At 42.1% G+C, this 21,769-nt stretch overlaps 1 long non-coding RNA gene across 1 annotated transcript in view; it reads left to right on the plus strand.

The window, feature by feature from the left end:
* The first annotated feature begins 11,506 nt into the window (after window positions 1–11,506).
* LOC138106874 (uncharacterized) overlaps window positions 11,507–21,769 on the plus strand; it is a 41,098-nt gene continuing 30,835 nt past the window's right edge. Inside the window, exon 1 of the long non-coding RNA XR_011149172.1 lies at window positions 11,507–11,696. This is a non-coding gene — a long non-coding RNA (uncharacterized lncRNA). The remainder of the gene's footprint in view (window positions 11,697–21,769) is intronic.

Raw genomic sequence — 21,769 nt, forward strand, 5'->3', positions numbered from 1 at the left:
TGCTTTACAAGGAGATCAGTGTGTGGTGTCAGCAGAGCACCACTTCTTTTGCAGTTGTTGGAAAGACACAAAGAGCTTCCTAAAACCAGAGGAAAAATGCTCACAACTATGCAACACAAACTGCTAGTACAGTATAGTTAAATTCTGTTGCTTCCAGTTTCCTAAAAACATACCAATGTAGTACCTAATTTTCATCAGGCTCTGGTAGAGCAATTACTGCTTATCTTTGCCATCTGGAAAGATGCTTCTGGATCCAGTTATCCTGTGAAGTGTATGAATTCTGCATTGTGTGCACCAGCTCCTTCTGACAGATGTCTTTCTGTGAGCATATCTAATCTCTATCAGACTTGCTCTGAGCGTGGATAAGTATTAATGATTTTTAGATCCTAGCTTAAGAAAAAGCAGCCAGGGTATGCATTATACTACTCCACTGTCCCCTGACTGAGGCTGTATAGGTTATGCCATACACATTCTGTGGTGTGGTATAGTTTCCTTGGAAAGATAACAGTATTTCACAGAAAGCTTTGAGTCAGTGATGTGGAAAAGAAAAACGTCCTCAATGCTCCTGATGTGTATGGGCAGAAACAGTAAGCAAATATTTTAAGGCAGTGGCAGTGAGAACACAGATCACACAATTTGTAGCATATTTGGAGAGTATAGATCAGATAACATTCCCTTAGGCATCCAGATGGATGGGGTTCAGAACTTCATCTTGAATATTGATGGTAATGGGAACAGCTGTTCACTACCATGTTCGAGTGTAAACAAGGTGTGGTTTAATGGGCACAAAATCGTCTGTTTGCAAAGAGCAACCCAACCTTCCCCACCAGATGCAAGCTCCTAGGGCAGGCTTCAGCTGAACCTGGCCTGTGTACCAGACCCAGCCTCACTCTGACCCTGCACCCAGCTCTGTATACGGGAGGACCCAAAATGTGGCTCTGTGGGCCTGACTTTCACACCTCAGGCTTGGGCTCGACAGCACTGTCTGTGCACCCAAAGCCGAGTTTGTCATCATCTCAGCTAGCACAAAATGCAATAATCTCTTTTAGATCATGACACACAGATCATGCACTGATCAGTGCTATCTGGTACCTTTGATAGTCCTCTTGGCAGAGAGCTTAGTGATGGATTCGGCATAAAGATTAATTTCTGTTGAGTCAGGGAAGGAGTAAGTGAGAATCTGGACAGCTCACACTCATTCTGTCTGTGGTGCAAGGGTTATGGGGCTTCTGGCCTTTTTTGGTTCCATTGTTTTGGTGGTTGGTTGGGGTTTTTTTACAGTTAAACAATTTCAATGAGCAGGATTAATTTCACTACAGTAAGTAAAAGACACCATACCCTTATTAACAGTCTATTGGCCTGGACTTTCTTCCTAAATTACCATATGACAGGATGAGTGTCAGTTTCTGAGGAGTCAGTAATAGAAGGTGGGAAGCAGTGTGAGGTACTCCCAGTTCACCCTCAGTAAATTGACTGAGCTGTGTACACATTGCACAGACAGAGACTGTTCAAGAAAGGCATCAAGCTCCACTAGCTCTCACCACAGAACCAAACTCATTAGGAGCTTGGAAGCCTCAAAGGATAGTCCCTTGTCTTCTTCTTACTTTAGCTATGAAACCCACAAGAAGTACAAAACAATCCCTGGCTACAGAACATTGTCAGCATCTGGTGTTTTTAGGGGAAATGTCCTGTGTTTTTCTCCTGTACCTCTGGTGGTACTGCGAAGTTGATAATCTGAAGTATGTTTACCATTGCATGTAACAAGAATTTTAATGACATCCTATTTATATCATAAAAGGCTCTGTGCATGTGTCACCCTTGTGTTTTGATGTAGCTGTCTCTCAAATATCTTCTGATAGACATCTCTGCCAGTCATTGCGAGGCAGTAGGAGTAAAATCTGCTAGGACATTTAACACAATACTGAGTATTTTTATTTAACTTGTATTCCTGGCTGTGTAGTACTCCAAACTACACTTCACTAGTCAGGTTTAGAAGGGTTTTTCTTCACCAAGAAAGGGCTATGCTACTGTGAGATTCTTACAGTTATCTATTATCACATGATGTGCTACAACCCAGAGACCCACACCCACATGTGGAATAACAGCATTTGCAGTCTGCATGGACCAGACAAGATAAAGAAATACTAAAAATATGAGGGAGAATTGGGACAGAAGGACAAGGGTAAGAGCAGTAAGAAAAAGGGGTGCATGGCTGTAAACTCCTTCATGAGTCATCTCATGCAGTCCTCTGGCTAATCTCAGTGCTCCCACCATGATTCAGGGTTTAGGAATGAGGATGCAAATGCAGGCAGCCAGCACAGGCCCCTTGTGGCTACTGAGCAGTTGTGTTTTCAAATCATCAAAACAGAGAGGAAAGACCCAGCCCTGCCATTAGTGCTTTGTTCCAGCTTCTGACCCAAGGAGCATGAATGAGGACAGGAGATGATTGTTCTCAGCAGATCGCCCCAAACTGGGAAAGCAGCAGATGAAACAGCTGCACAGATATCCAGGATCCAAAACAGAGTTCCCATCCCAGCAATTTTTAGGAAGGCCACACTTTCTTCTTTCACATTTCAATATTTCTTTCAGTGACATCTCTCAGAGAATGAAATTAATTCTGGTGGATACAGACAATAGTTTAGTTTGCAGGTGCTGTAAATAACTTTCTTTAAGAATAGTGATATATTATGTTTATGCTGAAACTTCCAGGATGAAAGGGATCTCACTGTGACATAGAGATTGTACTTACAATAGCCATCACACAGAGGAGGAAAGGACAGCTAACCCAATATCACACAAAATCTCTCCATCACAGCCGGGAAGAAAATAGCAATCTGTTGGTCCTTGGTTCCCAAAACAACAAGAAATATTTTCATAAATGGACATGACTACCAACTTTTGTACATCTTTGTGCATTAGTAGCTGTTTTGTATGTAGTCTTTTTTTTTAGATGAGTTTGTCTCAATTGATGGAGAAGTTATTACTCTGTATCAGGTGCACTGTACTCTGACATAGTTTTCATTACTTTCATTACTGCCCTTTCCCAGCCTTCATTTTCACTGCAGTTTGGGGTTTTTTAGGTTTTATAAGAATAAATGTGATCTGCCCTAGGAAGAAAAGACACAAATTAAACCAAATCTTCACAGTGCAATTAATCTGAAATATCCTATCCAGTATCCAAGAATGATGGTCACTTTAAAGAAAGGTATCTGTCTTTTCCCAACCCTCTTTTTTTTTTAGTTTTCAATTGCCGTTAAGGCTAATGCTCTTTATTTTACATCTCTGTGTAGCAATTTAAAGCTGTGCCAAGTGAGTATATTAAAAAAAAGCCTCCTATTTCACCCTGACAAAAATGACTGTACACAGTGTGGAGTGATACAGAATTTTTTTCTCCGAGCTGACTGGGTCTATCAGTGTGGAAGATCGAACACGCTGGCATTCAGCTCTGTCAAAAGCGAAACTCCATAATGTGCTCTGTTTCAGCAAATACTGATCTCCTTTGTTGCAAGGCTTTCTGTATGCATCATCAGTCACTTGACATTCTGTGTACCCTAGAAACCCAGAAACAGCGACATCAATGCTTACTTGTTTATATATTTTAGGAAACATAATTTATGGTTTGACTTCAGTCCCATAACTTCACAAATTAGCTTTCAAGTGCCTGTTTCATCAGAGAAAAACTGGAGACCGGCCAACATGCCCATGGCCTTACCATTTTTATTCCTTACTCTAGTGACTCAACTCACCCACACCACTAGGACCTCCATGGTACTCATGACCTCCCCAAGGGCTGCTAAAACTATTCATAGCTACCATTCACAGACTGACTGACACAGAGGACCACATTCACGAGACATGGCTAGAGCTAAGCTACTTTAGCTGTAGGCTTAATCCAGCAGATGGAGCAGCTGCCTGACACTGTGGAAATAGCCTGTATCTTTGTCCAGGGCAGCATGATCTGGTGGCCTGGTTCACCTGGTAATTATTAACTAAAATGTGGTCATTATTATTTCCTAGCATTCACAGGCAGGAGAGAGAGCTCTGCCCCACTGGATATTTTGAAAAACTTTTACTGCTTCCTGTGCTTGTGTGCTCCCATTAAAATAGTTCCCAACTTTAGAGTTTGTCATTAGGCTCTTAGAGCTGGCAAGGCAAATGGTGATCTCTGCTGTAAATCTAGAATGTCATCTGACACTGCCTTGACTGATGGAAACTGATCTGAGATAGAGCCCAGTGACAGGCTTAAGAGAAACCTGCTCATGCTCTATAATTATCAGTGACTGTAGTGAAAGGGAGCCTGATGCACCTTGTGGAGTTAAGGACCCCCAAGTAGTAATGACAAGACATGTGGATGCCTTCCGTATAAGCTGTTCCACATCATCCCATGGGAATGGGAACACAAGGCAAAGCCAACATTCCCAAAGTTTTATGTACTGCTACTACATTTCCCCTACTCCACCCTGGAACACTTTTCAGCCTTACCTACTTTTTCTGTCAACCTCCTTAGATGGTGTCATGTTTTGTCAACTGGGTAAAGTGCTGATACATTTATTTCGATCTTGACATTGTGACGTGTGCTTTAGAGACAATGACAATGACAGACAAACCACGGCATGACAGGCCCTCATTCTCATGCTGTTTAAATGTGTACTTCTTTAGGAAACCAAAGAGGAGTAGATAATGACGCCATCTGTACCCTGACTACGAATCTGGGCCTGTGAATGCAAAAACTGTAGCTGTCCTGATTGTGGGAGCTATCCTTTGTCGTGTCAGTGCTCCAGGTAGCAGGACTGTATCCTCAGACTGAGCACAAGGGCGATATCTTTGCATCCTCTCAAGCCCTGCTCAAGAAGCCCAAGCAGAGCTCGTGGGGCAGTTCAGGTGTTACAAAGGCAGTGTGCTGCCTTTCTCCGCAGAGGCAAACTTGGACTACCCACTAACATCTTGCCCACTTGTGCAGTTTAAAGCTGTTCCATAGACGTGGAGGGTTGCTACCAGGGCAATAAAACCTTGCAGAGAGGAAAAATTGCTCATTGCTTTTCTTCTTTATGACAAAACAGGCAGAAGTCCTTGGAGTGGTCTCTATCTGTCAGTTTGGCATATTTAGCCAGCAGAACCAAGGAAAGCTCTACCAATGAAATCATTCTGTTGTGGCATCTTTTCTACAAGCACTTGCCAGCACATTTATACCTCTATCAAACATAAAGGTCACGGAGACTATGGATTAGTTTTCAGTTACAAGTGACTGGTTGTAAATCTCCTCCTAACCTGGAAACTACTTCTGGAAAAATCCTGGACCCATTTCCCATTTGTTTTCTAGCCATGGGTTAGTGAACACTGTGGGCTTGGTTGATCCTCTGCCCACAGTATCCTTGCAAGAGTTCGGGCTAATGTCAGAAATGAGAGCACTTCCTGGGCTGCTTCTGCTCTTTCCAGGCTTGGACTTGAGATTTCCAGTGTATCTGGAAGTGATGCCCATTTTCTCCAGCACAGAGCAGAGCTCTGCTTCCAGAGGCAGTGTGGGCCTTTGTGATTAATTCTTTGGTTAAAGCCTTGGTGCCTTTGATTTAGGTTTTTTACTTCTAAGACGTCTTCTCATGTTGCAGTATTAAATATCTAAACCCCTCAGGGATTAATTAGCAATAAGTGATACAGGATGTGGTCTGAAAGCTGGAAAAGAGAACTATATTGACAATATGCAGAGACCATGTTTGAGACAAGAGCCTGGTGTTTGATGGAGCCCTGGCTCCTACTTGGAGGATTCCAAGTAGGAATTCCTGAACATCAGGATAAATTCTTCTTAAAATACATCCTCCTTTCTGATTTTCTGTAGTGTAGCTGTACCTTGTCTTGACTGGCCATAATAGAGAGTCTACTTTAAATCCTGATTTTCAAATCTCTTTAGTCATCATATAATAACATCTTAGAAAAGCAAAACTGAAGGCTATATTCAAAACAACTATCATGCTTTGGCTGTTTAGCTCCTGTTGTTTTGGTAATTGCAAAAAACAAATTCATAGTAGATCTAATTTCTTGATTTTCTAATTAGCTACCTTCCTTACACTTGGCAAAAGGAATATATTCCTTGTGGTTATATCAGCAGTATTCTAAAAGCTCTAGTGTATTTCTCTCTGACGCTCTAAAAGCTAAGCTTTAGTATGATCTCAGTACAAGCAACACTAAAATCCAGTCTCTGCATTTTTTCTCAAGTATTGTCTAAGATGCAGTCAAGTTAAATCCAGTGGACTGGGCCTCCCAGGGGGAGCCTGTCCTGCCTCTTCACATCTTTACTCACTTTTCTGACCAGCCAAGGTGCCAATTAGTGCCAGCTGCCAATTTATGTTATGGAAGCTTACCCAGCCAGAACCAAATGGAGGCTAAACTGCCATGAGGTGACACAGATAGCTTTAGTGAGCCAAGCAGCTCCTGGAAAGGTGGTGTTAACCAGGCATGCATGTGTCTCCCAGCCTTTCTGTGTGGGTTCCCTCTTAACACAGCTCCTCTTTTTGACTTCTGTCAACTTAAGAAACCTGACAAACACAGCCAAGCTGTAAAAATATCAACTGTTTGAAGAGTTTTCTTAAGGCAATAACAATGCCAAATGTCTCCCCTTCTCCCAAGTGATGCTCACACTATTAAAATTAGCCTCTTGGAGGTGCAGAGCATTTTATACCCAAGAGAAACAGTGTAACCCTTCCCAAGCTGACAAGCCATGAGAAGTTCTATCTGACATTTTATACTTCTGTTTCTCGGTCCCTGTGCAGAAATAAAGGGTAAGCAGATACCTAGTGGATATTCCCAGGAAGTGAGCCTGTCAAGCTGCACAGGAGCTGCTTCAGAGAAGTTTGAGTGGCTACAGCTGATTGTTGCCATTTCCTACCCAGGTTGTGGCCTGTCAAGGTGAGCTGACTCATTGCAAGAGCAGGATGGTTAATTCTTTTGGAATGAGAAACAGGCCTACAGATTTTCCCCCAGGATGAATGAAAGCTCTACATTGTATACACAGATGTTTAGGATGAACTGATTTCCAGCCTGGTTTTATTATCTCTTAGCAGACCTTGACACGCATCTGCCTGTGCAGTGAATTGTTGTTTTTCACTGGTGAGTAGGAATTTCTGAGACACTGATCCTTGCCAGCGAGATGACTTTGCTTACCCTGACATGTCTTGTCCTTTCTTCTGGGGAGTATGTATCATTTTAATTCTGATTTATTTATTTTTGGTTTAACATAAAGAAGATGAAACACTTCAACTTAGTATAAAGGGTTTCCATAGTAGAAATTGTAGACAGTTTGGCAGGATATTTTTGTTGTTGGGGGTTTTTTGGGGTTGGGTTTTAGTTGTTTTGGGTTTTTTTTTGGTACAAACCAAGCAGTGAACTCTAGCTCTAGAAACACCAGGTTATAGAAAGCAGAAAGGTACATGGAAATGTTCATTGGCCTAAATTCTACAATGACTTAATTCTGATATGGTTCTACTGGATTTTCTGGAGCTCTCCCACTTGGGCAGAATTTCTGATCACCCAAGACTTCTTCCATTGTAAGCAGGGGGTAGAAATGTTACACAAAAGCACAGTGAAAGCCAGGAACTGGGGTGGACTATTTTTATGGTGCCATGTATCTCTAGGAGCTTTACGGCTATATTTATAGGCAACCATCTATGTCAAGAGCCATTTTGTCTTTTGCCTGTGACTTGAACCCAAAACTTCCAAGGAGAAGAGCAAATTCCAGGCTGATAGTCTTTTGTTGGTGCAGCAGTCTCAGATCAGACTGTGCTGTCTGTGAATAGGCTGAAGAAAAATCTATAGGGTAGAAAACAGAATGGTTATTAAAAGCCTTGGCAAGGGTCTACAAGTCTTGCACAGCTCAGGAAGCTGTTGAGAGAAGAGTGAGGACACTCAAGCATGGGGCTTTTCTCCTGAGATAAGGTGTAAGGCAGGAATGAGAGACAACCATTTGCTCGTGGAAGAGCTCTAGAGAGGAGGTGAGCATGCTGACTGCAACAGATCAAGAGAGGCTGAAGGAGCAGTAAGGTGAAACTTGGTGAGAAGTGATCATGAGGGAAAATCTGATGCTTGGTGATGCCTCACCGGTTAAGTCTTTGCTGGGCAGCTGCTTGTGGTTGTTCATGATGATGCAGATCCCTCAGCTGGGGAGAAAAGCCCCTGCTTCTGGATCTCACAGCAATGGATGCTGTGCTTGTGGTGCCTGCCCTTAGACTTCATGTTTTTGGAAAGAGTTGAGACTTGGCCAGCGGGCTGAACTTTCTGCTGTGTTAGGGCCTGATGGATGGAGAGAAGCTGAGGTAGGTGCTGGGCAGACATAAGCTGTGCCCTCTGCAGGGCTCTACTGACCTGCAGGTAGATTTGATTAAGAGATCTTCCTCTCTTGTATGATGAGCAGCAAATTTCTGAGTCCAAAGTCCTCTGTTAAATCAGTGTGTTCAAAATACAGACCAACAGAAGTCTCAGAAATAATGTCATCTTCCATAAAATATGGCCGAAGTTAATGCAGGTGCTGTTCTGAATGTATGATAGCAAACACATCCTTAATCAAAAAAATTGAAAGGAATCTCTTGGTTTAGGAGGAAAATGTTGATTGAAAGCAGCTAACGTGAACATACAGAAACACACCCTGTTCCCAAAAGGAAAACATTTTAAGTCTACTGCTGATTTTGAAGAATGCATTTTCCAGATTGTTAGCATTACAGGGAAGTAGTGGTCTTCAGATATACTTGCACATGCTACCAAGTTTGAAATTACTTTTCCTTGATACAAATGTGTCTATATGTAGGCCTAACTATAATCTGCTTCTTTAAAATCTCTATTGCCTTATAGTAAGATGAAAATTAGATAAATGAGTCTGGCTTTACAGTTTGAGCAAAGGTTCTTCCTGAATTCCTTATGATATAATGAACTATTAAGTACCTGGATCAGTTTTGCTGAACTAGTAAGTTGTGAAATACCTTCATTTTATTGTGCTGCCTTAGTAACATCTTGCTCCTGTGTGAAACTCAAAGATGCTTTAATTTTCTGGGGTACCTTAAAGAGATACAGGCAGAGCAGATGGTAAAATGTTTGTGTGCTTGACAGTGTCATCAACACTCTTAAGAATGGTTGAATATCTAATACTCTATTAGGGTCTATGAGAAATGACTCTCCAAGTAAATCTTAAATATGTTACTTTTGCATGAATAAACCAAAATACATCATAAAGTTTTGAGATGTCCAAAGGCCAAGCAATAATAGCTATCATTTACTTTCTGCTCTATATTCCTTTTCCAAAAGCCTTTGTTATACAAATTCCTTTGCAAGTACTTGCAAAATTTGCTGATAAGGAAGGGCAGCTGGTTTGAGTCCTCCTGACCACTTCTTACTTCTTTTTCTTATCTTTGCAATACTGTGTGGCCAAGTGAAAATCTTGACTCCTGGTGGAAAGAAAAGCATGTTTGTTTGGTTTTTCCCTTCAGGTTAAGTTTCTAATTTGATCAGTTATGGTGACACTTGAATGTGGTTGCATATAATTAAAATTCTGTGTGTGTTTTTGTTTTGTTTGGGTTTTGTATTTATTTTATTGGCCATGGCTTGGCTACACTGGTTCAGCAGCTTTGTAGCAGGACCCTGAGAGCAACTGACACTGAGAAGAGGAAGAAAGAAATCATGAAATTTGCAGTGTACCAAGCTGCATGTGTTGTTAGCATTCTGCAGCGTCTTTCTCCAGAATAAGGTAGCATCCAGAAGCCTCTCCCAGGATTGGCTGACAATGTGAGAATGCAGAGTGGTCTAACCTGCCCAGCACAGTGCAGTGATCCTGGAAACAGGTCAGGAATGATGATCATGAAATGACTGTGATTACTGTCTTCGTTAATGAGGCAGTCTCTTGAGCAGGATCTAATACTTCAGGACTTAGACTAGCTTGAAGTCAAGACTGCATAGAAAGCCTAGGGATGCAGAAATCTCCCTTGAATATGTAGCAACACTGAAAAGATTTGATATTTTTTGTTAGGTTGGTCCTGAGAAAAGAAGTAATAGTACAGCTGAGTTAGCTATGAGGATCTTTGCAAGCAGTAGTGAGAGGCCAGAACATGCCATACTCCATAAAAACACTTTTAATGAAAATTATTATAGGCCTATTTAAGAATTCCAAAGTTATTTATTGGAATAGGTTGGAGTGGAACATTTTTCCAGGTAAAAAGAAGATAACTGTCACTGAAAAAGAAAGTGAAAAAGCTTCTCTTGAGAGTAACTGAATAAAAATTGTCCAAGATCTAGATCTCAGCATAAGAGTTGCTGTTGAAATGGTGTGTCAGACCGTAGTACAAGCAAATGCAAGAAGCCTGCTTGCTCGTTAGCTTTTAATGCTCTCCTCTGACACTGGTTTGTAGGTATGGTGTTTTACTTATTTATGCCCAAGGTGATATATGTGAATGAGAGGTGGCAGCAGCTGCTGAATAATGGATGAGACACCCGAATTCTGCTGGTGGCAATTTCCAAAGCATGGGGAGTTGTGCTGAGGGCTTGCTGCTCCCCTGGCTGAGCACTTTGCTATTGCTTCCCTGGCAACAGCAAGAAATTTCCAGCAAGTCCTGAGGTGTCTCAGTGAGGAATGTCTTTCTGCAGAGTGTACCTTGACATCTTACATCACAGTCTGTTTCATTTTCTAGCTGATTGCTCCCGTTTCTAATGAAGAGTCAAACTATCACTGGTCTGCAAGAATAGCAATCTCCCTTTTCCACTACCTTTTGCAGAGGTTTCAAAGTGCATCCTGAAAGCCTTTATGCACAATTTCAAATGAATAAGCTTTGCTAAGAAAGACAGCAGAAATGTTTTAATTAGAGTAACTTAATAGGCTGGCTGAGCTCTGAATACAACAGTGGCAGGAGATCACTGAAAAGCTTCTACCCTTATCTGGCCTTAATCATATATCTTGGTTTCCAGGGCACTTGAAGTCTTTATTTCGAATGTTTCACAGATTACACTGACTAATATGAGAACAGGGTCATTAGTGTAATAAATCCCAGGTAAGTGTACAAGTAGCCTTAGGAAACCTTTCTATATTTGGCCTCTACTAGTTGTTGTCGTACAAGTCTATAAAAAATAAGTGTTGGCATCTAGTGTAGGGTACTGGTACACACATGTCAAATGCTAATGCTGCCATTTTTTCCAGCAAAATGAGGCCAGGCAGTCTTAACTTTGACAATATGGCTCAATACCATGCCTTTCTTGCCCTGGAGGAAGCCAAGCTCTTCCTTGCTGAGCACCTGTCTATAGAAGACAGAGAACACTAAAGGTCTGATTACAGTTCAGTGACTTGTTCACACACTGTTGGATTTTTCTCTCCACTACCTGAGGAACTTGAATCTATAGCAGAGCTGACAAAATAGGTATTTATAGCCTCATTTGTAGGAGGGACAGGAGTTGATTGAGCTACAACAGCCTGGTTAAAAACACCTGACCATCCCACAGGCTGTGGTCAAGGGCTCACTCTGCTTCCTGTTTTAGCCAGGCAGGGCTTGACCTCAGTGGGACTTCATTTGCCTCACACATCTGATGACCCCTGGGCTTGCAGTGTGTGTGGGAGGGCTGCTGGCTGGCTCCTCTGTGTTTTGCTCTTCAGTCCTGAGGGCTTATCTCAACGTTCACTCCGGATAGGAGGGTCTGGAAAACATGTGACGCGGAGGAAGAGGAACCAGACGATGGTAAGACTATCAAAGGTACAAACCAGTGACATTTTGCAGTAAACAAGCTGCCCTCTATCTGCAGCTGCTGTGCTAGGCACATTGGTAGGGAAAGGATTTTAATTCTTACCTGCCTAACCCCAAACTGCTGGGGATATCCCACAGTACAGCAATGATGGAGAAACAGTTACCCTGCCTCAAGTAAAGTGATCAAATAATGCCCAAGGATGTTTGAAAGCACCCCAACAAGATTATTTAGCAGGCCTGCCTTTGGGCAGTGTGATTAAACTGCATCCTAATGAGTTTGTTGTTAATTCTACACTAGCTTGCTCTGTTGCTGTAAACTGATGGAGATATCTCTGCTGGCTCCCTTGCTCTGGCACACAAAGGCTTCTCTGTGTACATGTCTGCAACAGTGTCACTATTTTCTTCCTTTTTTTTTTTTTAGTGCTTCACTCCCAAATGATTCTGGACAGATTGTTTTTCCCTCTGTATAGCTTTGTAAGGATAATAAAGTAGCAGAAGCAGCAGGGGGCTGTGAGAATTAGCACTCTGTTCCTAGCTTTAGGATTAGTGACCAGATGCATGAGAGGGACCGACTCAGGGAGTGCTGTTCCCCCTGCAGTCCTGACATGGGTCCTGCTCTTAGGCTGGGACACAGCTCTGCTTTCCTTAAAAACCAGAATGGCTAAAGAAAGCTGAAAAAGGGTGAAAGGGGCAATGCTAAATTGTGCCTGTGTACCCTGGGTAATCTCAGAGGCACAAATTCACAAAATCCAACACATTGATCCTACGACACAACAATTACCTGTCTATGACTCTGTATGTGTCACCTTTCCCATTACTTTTCACATGCCTGGGGAAGTCTCAGTTCATCTCTGGCCAGTGGGTTTGACAGCAGCTTCTCCCTTTTTTTGGCTCTCTGGCATGTGCCCAGTGCCTGAGGGGGATGAAGACAGTGGGGGTAGATCCCGTAGAGTGTAGCAGCACCAGCACTATGGCAGAAGGGAGGGGGGTTGGAAAGCCTTTTTGTAGGACAAAGTGTAAAGGATGGCATCAAAGGGGCTAGGGAAAATAGCCATTTTCTGCAGACCCGTGGTGGCACCCCCCTGACCTGCATAGCACTGCTGGGCAGGCACTTTTGATACCGCAAAGTCATCTTCTGTGAACGGGAAATGGGGTGTAGGGTTTCCCTTCTGGGAAGGGAAATTAGGGAGTTGTCTGAGAAAATTGGCTTCCTTCTACGTTAAGTTTTAGCATGAATGAGGAAGGTAAATTATGATTAACCTGGAATGAAATATTTGGGGCTGGAAATACCAGCTTCCTCAGACCATCCAGAGGCTTTCATTTGGTTGCAAAGATGTGTCTTTCCTATGTACTCTATCTGAAATTTCCTATTGAATTTTTGACAGCTTTCAGAGCATCACAGACCCACTCTCTTCCCCCTTGCTGTGGAAAATAAGGCTTCAGTGTCTTCTGATCAAGACAAAACTAGTAAAAAGGTATAGGGAGTAAAGCCTGCTTTCTAGTCGCTCTCTTGCATGCTGGATTTACTTTTCGAAATGTCTGTCTCTAGTTACTGCTCATCCTTCCTGTAGAGAAGGTGGCTGACCACTGGCCCTGGCGGGACAGGTTGCTGTGCTCCAGAGAAGGAAGCTGGCTGCTCACAGATACCTGGCTCACACTAATAAGGCTGCTAGCAAACATTTAGCAAAAAAAAAAAAAAAAAATCTTTAAACAAATATTTAGCAAATGTCCAGAGCTACTAGTGAGAAGAAGGACATTTCTGAAGCAGTTTAAGCAATTCTGATCCTTTACAAGGTAGTGGTGGTAAGGGCTGAGGATGTATTCCAGCTCCACCATTACAAAGTATTGTTTTCATCATCACACGTTTTTCAGCGATATCCCACCATGTGTGGCTTCCCTCTACCTTTAAAATTCTCCTGCTCACCTTTAACCCACAGCAAAAGTGCTGATTCAGCACATACCATGTGCTGTGGTGTACCTTGCCCCCTTAAACTGAATCAGAGAGAATGAAGAGCAGTTTGGCTTGCTTTACCTTCTTAATCTTTCCAAATAATAATTTTGATTTAATCTGGCTTTCCTGCTTACCCAAAACATTGGCTTTTAACAGTAAATTAAATTAAAGGGGAATCCTGCTTCTGAGTAAAAAGCTAGTTTTAATTGTATTAAACATGACTGGGTTTTTTATATTTTTGTACTGATTTTTTTGCTTTTGTATTTATTTTTGCTTCTACCCACCTACTTCAGCTTTCAGGAGGGAACTAGACCACTTGTCCAGCTAGCAGTTGTTTCCAAAGCCCAACTGCAGGCTTATCATGAGGCATTTTTGAGGGACTTTCCCACATGGACTCCTTCGAAGCCTGCCCATGCTGTTCCTCCCCAGTCTCATCTGTTTCACTGCAGAGTTTACTTTTTATCTTTAGTATAAATGGTCATTGTTCAACAGTAGAAAATAATCAGGCCACAAAACCTGGCTTTGTTCCATCAAGTCAGGTGCTTTTTTTTATCCTGCTTGGGAATGAGGGGGGGCGAAAAACCAACCCCTCTATGTTCCAAATGGCCTTGTGTTCCAATGGCTCTTTCAACATCTGTGGCGGTTTTTTTGCCTTATGGATGCTGATAGTTGCTGCTGAAGGAGAAAAACATCTTATCAGTGCCTCTCAGGGCTGTTCTGAGGGGAAGACGAGGCCAACCATGCTGGCAGCTGCTTGTGTGCAAAGGTACAAAAACCTGCTGCGCACTGTACACGTGCCACAACACAAAGGATGGTTACTTTTCCCCTTTGGGTAAAACAGAGAAATGCTACTTCTGAAGTGAAGGGGAGGAGCTATGGCTTAGGGGAAGCGTGATACCTTCAAAAAAACAAACAAAAGCAAATGCACTCTTTTTTCCTTCCCTCTATCTGATTTGCTAATAATGCAACTTGTCCAAAGCTGTAAACAATATTTGAAAGTCTTCCAGCCTCTTAGATTGAAAATGTCAAGAAAAAAGTAAAAGGGGACAATTTGGCAGGAGTGCTATGGAGCTCTTCCTTTACTTCTGGAAAGAAGTTCAGGCAGCCCCAGGGACACTCATGTTATAGTTATTAGTCACCCCATGTGCTCAGTCTTTCAGAGGCTCTGTTTATTCTTGGTAAGAAAGGGGAAAGTCCAGCAACAGTAAATCTGGAAACATGAACACATGCTTTCCTATTTGCTTGGGGTTTTATTCCTGGATTTAGCTTTTCTGATGATATAAAAATTAGAATTAAGTGCTCTGCATAGTTAATATGCTATTGTTTACTGCCAGATAAGACTTTATTTAACAAAGATCTTATTTTCTTCCTCCTTGTCCCTACATGCATTTAACCTTTCCCTACTTTTTAAGTGCCTAGGGTTGCTTTTTAACAGGTCTGACTATCAGCATTTAGAACAGGCTCGGGTCATAAAAGAAACACAGGAATTAGCAGTTGTTCTCATTGAAATTAGCTGCCACTTTTTCAAGTGTTCTGTTTCCTTTCTTTATTTAAAATTTAAATATTTGTTCATAATGTCCCTGTTTAATTACCTGAACTACACAGATATCTGAAGGTGTGATATTCCTCCCAGTGGGATAAAAACTAATGCAAGCAATGCGGGTACTGATGCCTCCCAGGGCTAGTCCTCTGCTGAGGGTTACTAGAGAGAGTTCAGCTAAAAGCCCTCTGAAAAGGAGCCAAGAGGCTGACCTTGTAACTTCAGTGTCATGTCCAAGAGGAAGGTGCTGAGAGGATTAATCTGTCTTTAAAATAGAGAATATCAGTATTTTTAGAGAATCTGGCTTTTACGTTACATCTGTTTTGCTCGTAAACTGACTCTGGTCTGATATTGCAGAAGCTTGACTGTTGATTTTCCTGCAAAGCAACTCTGAATCTCTTCACCTGGTAAGGTTTTTAAAGCATTGCGGTGTTTGAACATATAGTTCATGTCTGAAAGATCCAAGCTGAAGTCGTTTTGCAGGCTGGATGAGTTTGACTATTCTGAGGGTCCAGAAGATGGGGTAAACAGGTGTCAGACTTGCATCACCCTGATCCAGGATTTTCAGTAGCAGTAAGAAGTTAATGGCAAAATGTGAAAGTTCAGACCTTCCAAATGCTTGTTTTAGTAATTAATTGATACTGTGTGGGAAATGCACACTGAGCATTGCAGCTCCTAGGTTTTGTTTTATTCTGTGGAACTGAGCTCATCCAGCTGGCAGGGAGAATGCCTTTTAGTGCAGTCCTTCACTTGTACTTTGTAAGATATTAGCAGATGAATGTCCAAATGAAGAGGAGGTAAAAATCAAGACCAGATCCTCATATGTCTTATTAGTCATGAGAGTAAATAAATTTAATTGAGGGGTTAGAGTGGAACAAAAACAATAAATGAACACTAATATTAACCTAATTTTTATATGGTTGTTACTGAAAACTATGGGATCTTGCTATGTAAGACTTATTTCAGATCCTGAAATTCTTTCACTTAAAATCATTAGGAAATGCTGACCTAGCTTGTATCTATGAATAGTCTTCTTGGTAAGCATTCCAACTTGTGAGCAAAGGCTTTGAAATCTTCCCCCGCTTGTAATGGAGCTGAATGGGTTCAGCAGTAAATATGCAACAAGTGTACAGCCCGTTTCTGCTCTTTGCTCCCTCTGGAGTCATTTAAACGAAACAAATTCAGTGCACGCTAATGAAGTGGGTAGGTAGCTATTGCAGCTTAATAGCTTGTGCTCAACCATTTTCCTTGGCAAGGAGCTTAAGGAATATTTCCAGCAAGGTCATGATATCTTCATCATGGACTGTTATCAGGAGTTGCATTTCCTGGTGTCAAGTCCCAGTGCTGAAGATACACCGCCCTTTGGAGCCTGGGACTGCTCAGGAGACACAGAGTTAAACACACAGCATTTCTGCTGCTCCCCACAGCCCGTTGTTATTGCTGCAGCCTTCTCCACTTGCATTCAAAATGTTTTCCAAACAGAATATTTATTGGAAATTTTTCTGCTTGCTTTGCATTTTGTTTTTTTAATTATAACTGGCAATTGCTTGCATCTAGCTTGACAATTTTTCAGCAATGCTACCTCCTTTCTTCATTTTTATTTTAGTGGGGACTAGGGTACAATTGTTCTGCTCGTGCTTCCTCCTGAATCTGGTGCTCCATGTCCAATGCAGATGCCTGAATAACACATATGAGTGTTGAGCAAATTTGCTTAGCTAAAAGAATTATGAGAACATGTGTTCCTTCGGGTCATGTCCTGTCCTCTGCAACTTGCCCAGTTCTGCTGTAGGAAACCACTGGAGGAGGAGGTAATGCAGGAAGGTCTAAAAACTGTTCCTCACTGTCTGTAGGTAAAATAAGTGGGGACAGATTCGGGGAAAAAATTATAATCACGGTACTTGCATTGTATTCATACACCTTGAGCCATGAGACTGTTGAACGCTCCTCTGCAGAAGAGGACCTGGGCTGTAATTTGGCCTGACCTCATGCCAGTGCTGCTGCAGCTGATCTGGGCAGTGCCCCCAGCCTAGCAGTGCCACCTCCCCTGCACAGTTCAGGCGCTCCTTGGTTGAGGCTCCTTGTGCAGGCAGGAGGTGGGGACAGCAACAGTCTGAGCCAGAAATGCTGCTGGGATTGACTTGGTGAGCTGTGCTCTGAAGTTCCCCTACCCACCCCCTGTGCAGATCTTACGCTGAGTAAGTGTAAACAGTGTGCACCTCCTAAAAAAAGGGACAAAGTCATCCCTCATCTGCAAATGAATGACTGTGTGTTACCTTTTTGGTCTTCTAGTGATCTTTGGCAAGTGGTGACATAAACTCGAAATACATGCTGTGGACTGAGGAGCTGATAATACCTTACCTTCCAAAGGGTTTGTATTCATAGCTTGGCATCTCTGAGGTTTGTCCCTCCTTTGATGGTCCTCCATCATCTACCAAGAGGGGAGTCTGCATGGCACCATTCTTTGTGGTCAGAACATTCTTGTGCGTTTGCTTAGGGCATCTCCACATGTTTGGACCCTTCCTCTGATATTATAGGTATAATAAGCATATTGAAATTATCTGAAGGAGTCCCTAACTACTAGAGGTTGAAAAGGAGGTAGATAACGTGACAATATATGCCCCTTGCTTAGGGAAACTATAATGCTGAAAATTTGCTTAGTGTCCTCTAGCTGATGCTGTCTGTTTAGTTCTGCACAATTTTCTTTCTAGCTCAGTGTGAATGCACGCCCCTCCTCTAGAAGATTGATTATCTAGAAATCATTCCTGAAAGACTTTTTTAATTTAGCTTCAACATCTAAAGGGAGCTCAAGTTCAGATGCACAATATGATTAAGTGCGGTCTAGTTTCAATCAGAACCTGTTATTCTTGGCAGACAAACTCCAAATTGAAAAGGAGCAGGGCATTTCTGATGAGCAGCAGACTAATTGAAAATTTGGAACACAGTTATTTAGTATCCTGGGTCAAAGTCAGTCAAAGGCTGAGCTAAATAAAAAGATCTTGAAACACATTTAGAATATATTTTAATGTTTAATTGCTTATTTCAGAAAGCTTCTAAAAATTGGTTAAGCTTTAGGAAATCAAGCCAGTATAAAACCAGGATTTCTCCATTACTTTGCTCTTATTTTTTGTTGGGGAATAAACATTTACATCTGCAAGTTTGGGCACTGAAGCCAAGCTGACAGGCCTGTAGTTCCCCAGATCCTCCTTCCAGCCCTTCTTGTGGATGGAAAATAATTAGCAATAATTGTGCCTCCGATTAACCTTGTTGGCTATGATTCTGAGCCTGTGCAAGGCAAAGCCCAAACATTATTACATGGCCAATGCTTCTACTAGTAACTTGTTCAAATCTGTAGACAGGGCTGGCTATTATTTATAACAGTTTCTATAGTTGAACTCTCAAGAGTTACTTTTTTGCCTCTCAGAACAACAGTACCTAAAATGTTGCACATCAAGCTCTGCTTTGGAGGTTGGATTTACGTGCCCTACCTTTTAGGGAAGATCACTGATTTCAGGAGTTCTGCACAGTCCTTGCAGCACCTGAAAACCCAGCCATTGCCATCAATGCTCACACGTGGATGCAGGGCCTGATTTTTTAGCCAGGTAACTCCAATGTCTGCATCGCATCTTACAGCATATTTCCCATCAGCTCGATAGATTTGGTGCATTCTGGTTCTCTCCAGGAAAACACCCAGCTCCTCGGAGCCTCTCCCCAGAGCCATCACGTTCATAGTTAATGGTCTTTGGCCACCTGAGAGCTATGACAAGAGTTTTCTACTCTTTCCACTCCCTGTAGGTAGCAAAGTGCTACCCCTGGCATGGCTATCCGTAAAAAGGGCTGTTTTTCCACCAGTGGGTGTACTGTGGTCCCTTTGTGGAGCACCTGATTTCACTGAACTGTAGAGGAACAGGAAGCAGTGGTGGGGTGTGGATCTGGGTGCTGCACCCTTCAGTGTGCTGATGCTGAGACCATGCACGGTCTGGAGTGAGCAAGGAAGAAACAGGGATGGGTGCCCATGGTCTCAGCGGAGAAAAATGCTGCAGAGGTCTGTAGCACCTCCCACAAATTGCTGCAGTTGTCAGGACTCGCTGCTGTTGTGAAGCCTGCTGCTTGGTGGTCTTCTGTCCTGTTAAAGCAGGCATCAATGGGCTGCCTATTCCATCCTCATAAAGGAAGCCTGTTTTGCAGAGGACATGATGCAAAGAGCCTGCAAGCTTGAAATACCTGGATGTTTTCCAATTTCTATTCCCAGAAGTCTTGTTCTAGCAAATGCTGTTGAATGTGCACACAGTACAAGGGGGTGCAGGGAGAGGCTCAGCAGGAGATGGGATCATACAAAACATCATCAGTCTTGGAGTGTCACAATTAAATAGTCTGCACTAGAAGTTTTTAAGTAATGCTGGAGTAATTAATTGTTTGTGGAATCCCATTACCTGACAAAGGCTCCAACCTGACTCACATATATGATCAGCTATGCTTCTGCATTTAGGGGCTTATTTGCCAGTCTTGCTCTAGTCTTGCATTTGGTTTTCAGGAATATTCAACTCGTGTGAGAGCCACTGGCAAAAATCCAGATGTTGGGAGAATCCTCAGCCACTCCAGCAGATGGATACTCTTCATTTGTCGGTCTAGCACAAGGGAAAATGAACAAAACTTTCCCCCTTTCTCAAATACCCAAAATTTCTGTTTCCACTGTCTGAGTTCACAGCAGTTGCTAGTCCTTAAATTGTCCAAGATTATAATTGTTTCCTGTTTATTTAGGTTTAGACATTCATAGACCCAGTTTGAAAAATTACTATATCAGGGCCAAGTAATGAAGTTTGCTAAGGGAAGTCTTGCGGTCCAAGAAGAAGCTGGAAAAAAATTTCCCTCTGCTTTCACCAGCTGGGGTTGAACTATTGACAAGTACAACAGAGCCAGGCTATCTCCAGCCTCAGTTAATCTCTTTAAACCTCGGCATGCAGAGATAGGCTCCTTACCCATATGGTCCTGGGAACATGGGAACAAAAGCAAATGCAAGGCACACCTGAGGAGGAATTAAAGAACCACCTTGAAAAATAGGAGAATTGGACAAAATAAACCATAGCAATATAAACGAGCAAAGGAAGAAGAGCACAAATGCATTAGTCATGTTTTAACTGCTCTCAGAACCCAGTATGCTTAACACTCTGAAACAGAAACCCCAGCATTTCAGTTCTGAACATTAGCAAGTTTAAAAGGAATGGAGTGAGATCTCCTGAGAATGAAATCGTATATTTTTATTCATATGGTCAAACAAGTGTTTTTCCTGTTCACAGTGCCTCCTTCATACTTTATTGTGTTCAGAGCTTCTAGGCAAATTCTTTTCTAGAACAGTGGAAAGTTTTGCCTGGGTTTCAAGAAAGCTTATTTCATAGTGCATGACCTGAGTGTGCCAACGTGTTTTTAATTTACAAAACCTTTTGAGTGAATAAACTTGAGAGCTGAACAAGAGCTCTCAGGCTTGAATATTTTCTTGTTCCACAGAAGCCATACATCAGAGGTGAAGACACCTAGAGAACCACTCTATCCAGCAAAGTCACAGGTGTCCATCAACAATTGGGCTCCTATCTTGAAATCATTTTCATTTCTCTGCCAACAAAATCTGTAATTTTTCATGTCGTCTCTTTACCACCTCTCATCTTCTCAACTCCCTTTCTCCCCATTTTGCAGCAAACATAAAGGAAATAGCCAAAGTGGGATTGTGTGTTTTGCATTCAATAGATGCCGTGATCTGACCACAATCCCCCAGTGACTGTTCATTGTTCTTATTCCTTTGGCATATTGGCTGTGCCAAAAAACATCGTACTCTGTCTGCTATCAAAGGACATTTCCCCCTCCCTTTCCTTCCTCCCACCAGCTTTCTTTTTCACTCATTCCTTCATTATGCACTGGTAGCATTTCAGCTTTCAGGAGACTTTGGCACAATTTCTGGGCATCCACTTTGATGTGCTCATTCTTTGCACCCCGTTCTGATTTGGAGGCATCAGGCGCCTTGTGCATGATGTGCTGGGGATTTTGTGTGGTAGTCTTTTTTAAATCAATATCTGAGTGCATTAATTGCAGGCACAGGGTTAATGCTGTGGGATCACACATGACCTGTAATTTTGCTCAGTGTTTCTTATCTCACAGCCTGCAATTCTAATCAAGCAGGTTTGCTGCCTTTATTATGCTTCCCATGAGGTGTTGTTTGCAATGATATTTTGATGATGGAGAGAATTACATATTGGGAAAAACCTTTATTGATTATAAATACACAGCTGAAATTAAATGGTACTGCATGAACAGCAGTTGCTATATGAAAGTGACCAATGATGTTTTAAACTGAAGTGACATTTCCAACTATTTTCTTTGGAATTAATGCCTAGTGCTTTATTTAGTTATTTCACTAAGAATATGTGGAAGAATGTATTTCTATGAGTTTTAAAAGTACTTTTTAGCAGTAGATTAAGATGTTGTTTAAAAAGGGGCCAGAGTGATTGCCAAGCCTTTTCATTTCTGTATCACAAGTCTACTCTTTCTGACAGTTGCTCAAGAGCCTCTCAAAGAGAAAAAAAAGAG

Source organism: Aphelocoma coerulescens, chromosome 2 (genome assembly GCF_041296385.1).
Source record: "Aphelocoma coerulescens isolate FSJ_1873_10779 chromosome 2, UR_Acoe_1.0, whole genome shotgun sequence".
NCBI classification, from domain to species: domain Eukaryota; kingdom Metazoa; phylum Chordata; class Aves; order Passeriformes; family Corvidae; genus Aphelocoma; species Aphelocoma coerulescens.